This window comes from Saccopteryx bilineata, chromosome 3 (assembly GCF_036850765.1).
Source record: "Saccopteryx bilineata isolate mSacBil1 chromosome 3, mSacBil1_pri_phased_curated, whole genome shotgun sequence".
Classification (NCBI taxonomy): domain Eukaryota; kingdom Metazoa; phylum Chordata; class Mammalia; order Chiroptera; family Emballonuridae; genus Saccopteryx; species Saccopteryx bilineata.
The window spans coordinates 284,500,044-284,510,824 of NC_089492.1; the positions used below are offsets into that span (position 1 = coordinate 284,500,044).

Genomic DNA, 10,781 nt, shown 5'->3' on the forward strand with positions numbered 1-10,781 from the left:
CAAAGAAAAAACTGTCACCTGGGGAAGACTTAGTGTAGCTCTTTCTCTGCTGCAGACCTTATCATGCATGGGGTGGGGGTGGGGGGCTCCAGGGTAGAGGCTTTGGCGAATTCAAACCACTCCCGTGTGAAGGGTCAGAACTCCACCTAGGGAGGCCCTATCCCTGTAGGAGCTGAACCCTGGCACCTGTGCCCAGGAGACACGCTGCAGGTGGGGGACTTCTGGGGCATAAACCCAAGCCCTGGCTGGGCTCCTAGGATTGCAAAAGCCATGCCATGCCTTGTGCTCTTGTCTCAGTTATAAAATCAGAGATAAGAGAGTGGCCGGTGTGCAGAGTTCAGCCGGAGTGAGAGGGAACAGACCCCAGGTGGGAGGCATTCCCACTGCTGTCTCCGTGCCCTGGCCTGACCTTCTCAGGTTAAGGGATCAGCTTCATAAATTCTCCTTGTATTAACTGTGGTTTTTATTCTTTGTTTTTGGTGCTTTAACATCTGTGGCCCTACTGACCCAGAAGGGACTGTCCCTGCTAGTGTTGGCCAATACCTCGTGGAGACGGTAAACAAGGTTCCCGTAAGTGTCCTTTCTAAATGCAAACCAGCTAACCCAGAACCCACACTTCCAAACACTTCCTCGATCCATCCGTCACGCTCGCTCCGGGTCACTATCCCCCGGCCTTGCTCACCCAGGGCCAGGTACCAGATGATTAGGGACAGCACCTACGCCCCTGCGACACCGAAGCTACTCAAACTAGCCACTCTGAAGCCTGTCTAACTGGCCTCGTCTGTCCCTTTCGTAGAAACCATCTCCCTCTGCCTCCTGACTGACGCTGGGGCTTCCTCGTGTGGCCTGGCAGCCACGCGCCAGGAGAGCCATGGCTTCTCACCTTGTTTCCGGATCTAAATCCCTCACAGATCCGGAGTCCTCTGAGGGAAGAAGCCAGGTGCCCTTGAGGAAGAAGTCTACGTTTTTCCTCAAGTTCTTACCGCAGATCCCCCTCCGAGACCACCCTGAAGGGGCCAGCAGCCGCTCACCAGAGTGACCGTGCCCAGGACAGAAGAAAGCACACACACTCTCTGGGACTCCCTGGACACCGGCTTTCCTGCTGAAGGTTTGTTCTTTGTAATTGATTGTTGCATTTTTAAAAATGTCTTAATTACAGCTGACCTACAATGTTATATCTGTTACAGATGTACAGCATAGTGATTACACATTTATATAACTTACGAAGTTATGATAAGTTTCGCACCCATGGGACATCACACATAGTTGTTAGATTATTGACTACATTCCCTGTGCTTTACCTTACGTCCCTGTGACTGTTTTTATAACGGGCAATTTGCATATCTTAATTCCTTCCCCCATTTTCACCCATCCCCCCAAAGCTCCTCCCATTGGGCAACCACCAAAGTGTCCTCTGTGTCTATGAGTTCGTTTGTTTTGTTTATTTATTTTGTCTTTTAGATTCCACATATAAGTGAAATCATGTGATATTTGTCTTTCTCTGTCTGACTTATTTCAGTGAGCATAATGCCTTGTAAGTCCATCCACGTTGTCACAAATGGTAAGATTTTATTCTTTTTTATGGCTGAGTAATATTCCATATATTATAATATTCTCACATCTTTTTTATCCATTCATTTATCAATGAACACTTATATTGCTTCCACATCTTTCCAGTTATAAATAATGCTGCAGTGGACATAGAGGTGCATGTATATTTTTGAATTAGCATTTTCAATTTTTTCAGATAAAGACCCAAAAGTAGGACTGCTGGGTCATAAGACAGTTTTTTATGTTTTTTGGGGGGTTTTTTTGGTTGTTGTTTTTTATAGGGACAGAGAGCCAGAGAGAGGGATAAACAGGGACAGACAGACAGGAACGGAGAGAGATGAGAAGCATCAATCATCAGTTTTTCGTTGCGACACCTTAGTTGTTCATTGATTGCTTTCTCATATGTGCCTTGACCATGGGCCTTCAGCAGACTGAGTAACCCTTTGCTCGAGCCAGTGACCTTGGGCTCAACCTGGCAACCTCAGGGTCTCGAACCTGGGTCCTCCGCATCCCAGTCCGATGCTGTATCCACTGCGCCACCGCCTGGTCAGGCAGACAGTTTTTTTTTGTTTGTTTGTTTTTGTTGTTTTTTTTTAACAGAGACAGAGAGAGAGTCAGAGAGAGGGATAGACAGGGACAGACAGGAACGGAGATGAGAGGCATCAATCATCAGTTTCTCGTTGTGGCACTTTAGTTGTTCATTGATTGCTTTCTCATCTTTCTCATATGTGCCTTGACCGTGGGCCTTCAGCAGACCGAGTAACCCCTTGCTTGAGCCAGTGACCTTGGGTCCAAGCTGGTGAGCTTTGCTCAAACCAGATGAGCCCGTGCTCAAGCAGGCAACCTCGGGGTCTCGAACCTGGGTCCTCTGCATCCCAGTCTGACGCTCTATCCACGGCGCCACCGCCTGGTCAGGCCAGTTTTTTATTTTTAATTTTTTTGAGGAACCTCCATATTGTTTCCCACAGTGGACGCATCAATTTACAATCTCACCAATGGTGCGTGGGGGTTCCCTTTTCTCCACATCTTTGCCAATACTTGTTGTTTGTTGATTTATCAATGATAGCCATCTGACAGGTGTGTAGACACCGGTTCTGAGTTGGCACTGACCCTGGAACAAACAACACTACAGTGGCGTCCCCTAGTCACAGCGAGGGCTTACCATGGTCAGCTGACAGATGCAGTTAGTGAGCTCAAGTCCGGCTCACAGCGGGCCAGACTTGGAGACTGGTTGTATCCTTAGTTCTTGAATGTACGATTGGAAGAGACCTCCTCGGAAACTGGCACAGTTCCCACACTGGCTCTCTGATCAAAGAGATGAAGGTCATGGGGTAGGACGGACGAAATGGAAGGCCCTGTGCTACACTTTACATCCCGGTGACTGTTTTTATAACTGGCAGTTTGCACATCTTAATTCCCCTCCCTACCAAAAGAGGGAACCAGAAGCGAGGACTGCACTCGCCAGGGGACTGCAGAGACTGACGCCACCAGGAAAGACCTACAGGGAACACCTCTCACGCCCCAACTTCACTCACCATCTTGGAATGCGCAGAAGTCATCGAGCCTGCAGAATGACTGTGAATTATCCTATACGTATGTGGTGACTCTGTGGCAGCTGCTGTCCCAGCTGACGCACATAAACACAGCCCGTGGCCCTTGGGATGCAGCCACTGGCCTGGCTGACGTGTTTTCCTCCACACCAACACGTAAGGAAAGCCAGAGCCATTTGCCTTTATTTGGCAGGGCTAACAGGACACCTTTCTAGTCTCAGCTCGGGGCTCTGTCAGTCATGCAGGAAGTATATAGTGTGCTAACTATACATATAAAGTTGGCGGAAGTGTGTAGTGTCTAGAGGTCATGGCCGTGACATTCCACCAGACATCACATGTTGATGACCACCACTACATTGATGTCACTGTGCTGACTGGGTCATATCAGCAGAAAGTTGCCAGTAGTTTAGATGCCGTATTAGTCAGGGTCCAGCCAGGATACAGAAACCAGGTGTTGAAGATAACAATAAACAGCCACTTCTCCGAGGGCAAGACCTTGTTATAGACGGGATGGCCAAAGCTAACTGGAAGGGTTGCCAAGGGAGCCCTTCCTGAGAAAGTGCCTTGTTGGTGGCATCCTGCTGCAAACTGCCTGCAGGGTACCCAGGGAAGCTGCTGGCCCCTGGGTGTGCGCCCTAGTGTACTGCCAGAGCCGGGGACTGGGAAGCCGCTCACTGCAGGACCCAGGGGCCAGGGAAATTTCATACTGTAGGAGCCGGTTCTAGAGAAACCACGAACTGCGGGAGTCCAGCCAGAGGTGCGCACCAGAACTAGGAAGGCACCCTGTCCTTTTATAATATTCCTCCAGCAGCCTTATTGAGAAACCTTCAGATTGTTCCAGCTGGTGGAGGAGAGATGGAGAGAGGAAGGGAGAAAGAGGGGAGGGGGAAGGGAAGCACTCATCTGTTGTTCCACTCAGTCATATATTCATTGGTTGCTTTGCATACGTGCCCTGACCGGGGATTGAACCTGCAACTTTGTCATTTTTGGGATGACCCTCTTAACCAACTGAGCTGACCGCCCAGGGCCGGTTGTACCATGTTGTATTCCCACCAGAGATGGATAGGAACCCCTGTTGCTCTACATCCTCACCAGCATTTGTTGCTATCAGTGTTTTGGATTTGGGCCATTCTAACAGGTGTGTAGTGATATCTCAGTGTTGTTTTAATTTGCAACTCCCTAATGGCATATGCTGAACATCTATTCACATGCTTATTTGTCCTCTATCTTCTTTGGTAAGGTGTCTGTTCAGGTCTTTTGCCAATTTTTAAATCAGATTGTTCTCTTTTTTTATTGCTGAGTTTTAAGATTTCTTTGTATATTTTGGATAATAGTCCTTTATCAGATATGTCTTTTGCAAATATTTTCTCCCAGTCTGTGGCTTGTCTTATTATTTTAACACTGTCTTTCACAGAGCAGAAATTTCTACTTTTTTTTTTCTTCTTTTCCAAGTGAGAGGAGGGGAGATAGACTTCTGTATGTGCCCCAACTGAGATCCACATGGCAACCCCCATCTGGGGCTGATGCTCTGCCCATCTGGGGCCATGCTTGCAACCGATCTGTTTTAAATGCCTGAAGCTGAGGTTCCACAGAACCATCCTCGGTGCCCGGGGCCAATGCAGTCCAACCAATTGAGCCGTGGCTGTGGGAGAAGAAGAGAGAGAGAAAAGGGGGAGACGGTGGTGTGGTGAAGCACATGGTCACTTCTCCTATGTGCCCTGACCAGGAATTGAACCCAGGACTTCCACACGTTGGGCTGATGCTCTACCACTGAGCCAACTGGCCAGGGAAAAATTTCTACTTTTATTTATTTTCATTTTTTTACAGAGACAGAGAGAGAATCAGAGAGAGGGATAGATAGGGACAGACAGGAATGGAGAGAGATGAGAAGCATCAATCATCAGTTTTTCGTTGCGACACCGTAGTTGTTCATTGATTGCTTCCTCATATGTGCCTTGCCCAGGAGCCTTCAGCAGACCAAGTAACCACCTGCTTGAGCCAGTGACCTTGGGTCCAAGCTGGTGAGCTCTTTGCTCAAACCAGATGAGCCCGCACTTAAGCTGGCGACCTCGGGGTCTCGAACCTGGGTCCTCCGCATCCCAGTCCGACGCTCTATCCACTGCGCTACCGCCTGGTCAGACAAAATTTCTACTTTTAATGAAGTCCAGCTTATCGCTTATTTCTTTCATGAATCCTTCCTTTGATATTGGATCTAAAAAGTCTTCACTGTACCCCAGGTCACCTGGATTTTCTTCTAGGAGGTTTATAGTTTTGCATTTTATATTTAGGTCTTTGATCCATTTTGAGTTAATTTTGATGAAGGGTGTAAGGTCTATCTATAGATTCCCTGTTTTTATTTTTTCACATGTACATGTCCAGCTCTTCCGGCACCATTTGTTGGAAAGATTTTTTTTTCTCTATTGTGTTCCTTTTGCTCTTTTGTCAAAGATCAGTTGATTACATTTGTCTGGGTCTACTTCTAGGCTCTCTGTTCTCAACCATTGATCTATTTTTCTCTCCTTTTACCAATACCACACTGTATCAATTATAGTAGCCCTGTTGCAAGTCTTAAAGATGGGTAGTATCAGTTCTCTGACATTATTCTTCTCCATTAATAGAGTTGGCGATTCTGGATCCTTTTCCTCTCCATATAAACTTTAGAGAATCAATTTGCCAGCATTCACAAAATAACTTGCTGGTATTTTGACTGAGATTGCTTTGAAACTATATATGAAGTTGGGAAGAACTGCCACCTCAAATATATTGAGTCTTTTTACTTTTCCATGAATGTGGAATATCTCTCTATTTATTTAGTTCTTCTTTTATATCTCTCTTCAGAGTTTTGAGGTTTTCCTCGTGTGGATCTTGTACATATTTTTGTTAAATTTTACACCTAAAATCTCATCGGTAGGGGGGAGGGTGATAATATAAATGGTAATATGTTTTGAATTTAAAATTCCACTTGTTCATTGTTGGTATATAGGAAAGCAATTGACTTTTGTATATTAATCTTGCGTCCTGAAACCTGGCTATAATTGCTTCTCAGTGTTTTTGTTTGTTTTTCTTTGTTTGTCAACTGTTTTGTGTTTGTTACATAGACAATCATGTCACCTATGAACAAAGACAATTATATTAATTCTATTTCTTCCTTCCCAGTCTGTATGCCTTTTTTTTCATATCTTACTGCACTTGTTAGCACGTCTAATACAATGTTGAAAATCAGTAGTGAGCCTGACCAGGCAGTGGTGCAGTGGATAGAGCCGGCCTGGTACACTGAGAACTCAGGTTGGAAACCCTGAGGTCACTGGCTTGAGCATGGGCTCACCAGCTTGAGTGTGGGATCATAGACATGACCCCATGGTTGCTGGCTTGAGCAAAGGGTCACTAGCTCAGCTGAAGTCCCTCAGTCAAGGCACATATGAAAAAGCAATCAATGAATAACTAAGGTGCCGCAATGACGAGCTGATGCTTCTCATCTCTCTCCCTTCCTGTCTGTCTGACCTTGTCTATCTGTCTGTCTCTCTCTAAAAAGAAAAAGAAAAGAAAATTAGTAGTGAGAAAGGACATTTTTGCCTGTTCCCACTCTTAGCAGGAAATCTTCAAGTTTCTCACCATTAAGTATGATGTTAACTGTAGGTTTTTTGTAGACATCCTGTATCAAGTCGAGCAAGTTCCCTTGCATTCCTAGTGTGCCAGGAGTGTTCACCATGACTGATGGGTTTTGTCAAATGCATTTTCTGCCTCGGTTGATATGATCGTGTGGTTTTTGTTGTTCAAGCTCTTGATATGATGTATTACATCAGATGACTTTCAAAGGTTCAGCAAGTCTTGGAAAAATTCCACTTGTAGTTATGGTGTAGAATTTTTTTCATATATTGTTAGATTCAATTTTCTAATACTTTGTTGAGGATTTTTACACCTATTTCATGAGAGATAAATAGCCTGTAGTCCCGGGTTCGATTCCTGGCCAGGGCACACAGGAGAAGCACCCATCTGCTTCTCCACCCCTCCCCCTCTCCTTCCTCTCTGTCTCTCTCTCCCCCTCCCGCAGCCGCAACCGAGGCTCCATTGGAGCAAAGATGGCCCGGGTGCTGGGGGTGGCTCCTTGGCCTCTGCCCCAGGCGCTAGAGTGGCTCTGGATGCAACAGAGCCATGCCCCGGAGGGGCAGAGCATCGCCCCCTGGTGGGCAGAGAGTCGCCCCTGGTGGGCGTGCCGGGTGGATCCCCGTCGGGCGCATGCGGGAGTCTGTCTGACTGTCTCTCCCCGTTTCCAGCTTCAGAAAAATACAAAAAAAAAAAAAAGTCTGTAGTTCTTTCTTTTGTTTTTTTTTTTGTGTGTGTGTTTGTTTGTTTTTTGTTGTTTTTTTTTTCTAGGGGAGAGCGCGAACGCAGTCCCCCACTACCACAAATTATGCAGTCGAGTTTCCCACATTTGGGGAAATCGCAGGTGTCAGCACATCCGGAGTGCAATGGATAAGCCTCGCCCTGGGAAAACCACCTTCGTGATCATGGTATCTCCCCTGCCAGATTAGTCTGTAGTTTTGCGATGTCTTTGTCTGGTGTTGGTAATAGGGTAATGCTGACCTCGTAGAATGATTTAGGAACGATTCCTTCTGTTTCTATTTTCTGAAAGAAATTGCAGAAAATTGGTTTGACCTTTTTCCCTTGGTAGAATTCACCAGTGAAACCACCTGGGTCTGGTGTTGTCTATTTTGAGAGGTTATTAATGATTAATTCAATTTCCTCAATAGATATGAGCCTATTCATATCTATGTCTAGTTCTTCTTATGTGGGTTGTGGCAGCTTGTGTCTGTAATGGAATTTCATCTAGGTTATTAAATTTGACAACACAGAGTTGTTCATATTATTTCTTTATCATGGAATCTGTAGTGGTGTCCTCTCTTTCATTTCTGATATCAGTAATTTGTGTCCTTTTTCTTTTCTTCTTCCTTAGTTAGCCTGGCTAGAAGCTTATCCATTTTACTGATCTTTCCAAAGAACCAGCTTTTAGTTTTGTTGATTTTTCTCTCTTCACTTCTTTTTTTTTTTTTTTTTTTTTTTGTATTTTTCTGAAGTTGGAAATGGGGAGGCAGTCAGACAGACTCCCACATGTGCCCAACCAGGATCCACCCGGCATGCCCACCAGGGGGCGATGCTCTGCCCATCTGGGGTGCCACTCTGTTGCAACCAGAGCCATTCTAGCACCTGAGGCAGAAGCCACAGAGCCATCCTCAGCGCCCGGGCCAACTTTGCTCCAATAGAGCCTTGACTGCAGGAGGGGAAGAGAGAGAGACAGAGAGGAAGGAGAGGGGGAGGGGTGGAGAAGCAGATGGGCGCCTCTCCTGTGTGCCCTGGCCGGGAATCGAACCCGGGACTTCCGCACGCCAGGCTGATGCTCTACCACTGAGCCAACAGGCCAGGGCCTCTCTCTTCACTTCTTGTTTTCAATTTCATTGACTTATGCTCTAATTTTTATTATTTCCTTTTTTTTCTGCTTACTTTGAGTTTAATGTGTTCCTCTTTTCCTAGTTTCCTAAGGTAAAAGCTAAGGGTATCGATTTTAGATCTCTTCTTTTCTAATATATGCATTCAATTGTATACATTTCCCTCTGAACACTACTATCCCTGCATTCCACAAATGTTGGTAAGTTGTATTTTCATTTTGATTTAGTTCAAAATGTTATTTTTTTCTTAATTTCTGCTGAGATTTCTCTTTGGACCCATGTATTATTGTGAGGTTATAATCGCCATGTATCAGGGGATTTTTTTGGCCATCTTTCTGTTATTGATTTCTAGTTTCATCACATCATGGTCTAAGAGCAGACATTGTATGATTTGCATTCTTTCAAATCTGTTAGGGTGTGTTTTTTGGCCCAGAATGTGGGTCTGATTTGGTGAATCTTTCATGTGCAAGTGTATTAGGATAGCAATGTATTCCTAATTTCTCCCTCTCATCCCTTGTGTCATTGCCTTCATTCATTTCATCCATACATAATCATACATAATCAAATACATTGTTGCTCTTATTATTTGGAACAAACGTTATTTATTAGATCAATTAAAAAGAGGAAAAATAAACTTTTTTTATTGACCTTTACATATCTATTTCTGATGTTCTACCTTCTTTTACATAGATCTGAGCTTCTAACCTGTATTATTTCTTTTTCCTCTCCAAAGAACTTCTTTTAATATTTCTTGCAAGGCAGGTAGGTCTACAAGCAATATATTCACTCAATATTTCCTCAGTTTTTCTTTGAGAATGTTTTCATTTCTACTTAGCCTTTGAAGAGTAATTTCATAGGGTATAGAATTCCAGGTCAGTCTGTGGTTTTCTCTTTTTTTTTTTTTTTTTTTTTTTTTTTTTTGTATTTTTCTTAAATTGAAAATGGGGAGGCAGTCAGACAGACAGACTCTCGCATGTGCCCCACTGGGATCCATCCGGCATGCCCACCAGGGGGCAATGCTCAGCCCATCCCGGGCGTCGCTCTGCCGCAACCAGAGCCACTCTAGCGCCTGAGGCAGAGGCCACAGAGCCATCCTCAGCACCCGGGCCATCTCTGCTCCAATGGAGCCTTGACTGCAGGAGGGGAAAAGAGAGACAGAGAGGAAGGAGAGGGGAGGGGTGGAGAAGCAGATGGGCGCTTCTCCTGTGTGCCCTGGCCAAGAATCGAACCCGGGACTCCCGCACGCCAGGCCGACGCTCTACCACTGAGCCAACTGGCCAGGGCCTATGGTTTTCTCTTAAACTTTAAATATTTCACTCCACTCTCCTCTTGCTTGCTTGATTTCTGAGAAATTAGATGTAATTCTTATTTTTGTTCTTCTATAGCTAAGATGTTTTATACCCTCTGGCTTCTTTCAAGATTTTTTTTTCTCTAGCTTTGATTTTCTGAAATTTAAATATGTTATAGTTAGTTAGGTGTAGGTTTGGGAGCATATATAGTCCTTGGTGTTCTCTGTGCTTCCTGGATCTGTGGTTTAGTGTCTGACAATATTTGGAGGAAACTTTTTAGTCATTATTGCTTTCTTTTCTTTTTTCTTCTGCATTATGCATATGTTACATCTTCATAGTTGTTTCATGATCCTTAGATATTCTGTCCTGCTTTAAAAAAAATTTTTTTCCTCTTTGCTTCTCAGTGTTGGAAGTATCCATTGTCATACCCTCAAGCTTGGAGATATATTTTTCTTCAGTTGTGTCCACTCTATTAATGAGCCTCATCAAAGAATTTCTTATTTCTGTTATAGTACTTTTTATCTTTAACATTTATTCTTTATTTTTTCTAAGAGTTTCTCTCTCTTGGCATTCTCCATTTGTCCTTGCATGTTGTCTACTTTTTCCATTTAAAACCCTTAGCATATCAGTCTCAGTTTTTTAAATTTTTCTGGTCTGATAATTCCTGCTATCTCTGTCTCTGGTTCTGATGTTTATTCAGTCCCTTCAAACTGTGTTGTATGCCTCTTTGTATGGCTTGTAATTTTTTGTTGAAGGGTGGACATGTACTGGGTAAAAGAAGTTGTGGTAAACAGACCTTTGGTGAAGAATGTAGTGGTCAGGTGTGGGAAGGAGGGGAAGCATTCTACAGTCCTATGGTTAGGTCTCAGTGTTTTGGTCAGCCTGTGCCCCTGGCCTATGAACTTACTAGTGCTTCTAAGTGTGGGGCTTCCCAATGGCAGGTCTCT

The 10,781-nt window shown here is 44.5% G+C and overlaps 1 long non-coding RNA gene and 1 other non-coding gene across 2 annotated transcripts; one reads left to right on the forward strand and one right to left on the reverse strand.

The window, feature by feature from the left end:
- Positions 1-629: 629 nt before the first annotated feature.
- LOC136329221 (uncharacterized) lies at positions 630-1,552 on the forward strand. Its single transcript, XR_010730165.1, has 3 exons — positions 630-692; positions 912-1,108; positions 1,462-1,552. It is a non-coding gene; the product is annotated as an uncharacterized lncRNA (long non-coding RNA).
- Positions 1,553-7,472: 5,920 nt separating this feature from the next.
- LOC136332471 (U1 spliceosomal RNA) lies at positions 7,473-7,636 on the reverse strand. The gene has a single exon (XR_010730728.1). It is a non-coding gene; the product is annotated as a U1 spliceosomal RNA (small nuclear RNA).
- Between the last annotated feature and the right edge of the window lie 3,145 nt (positions 7,637-10,781).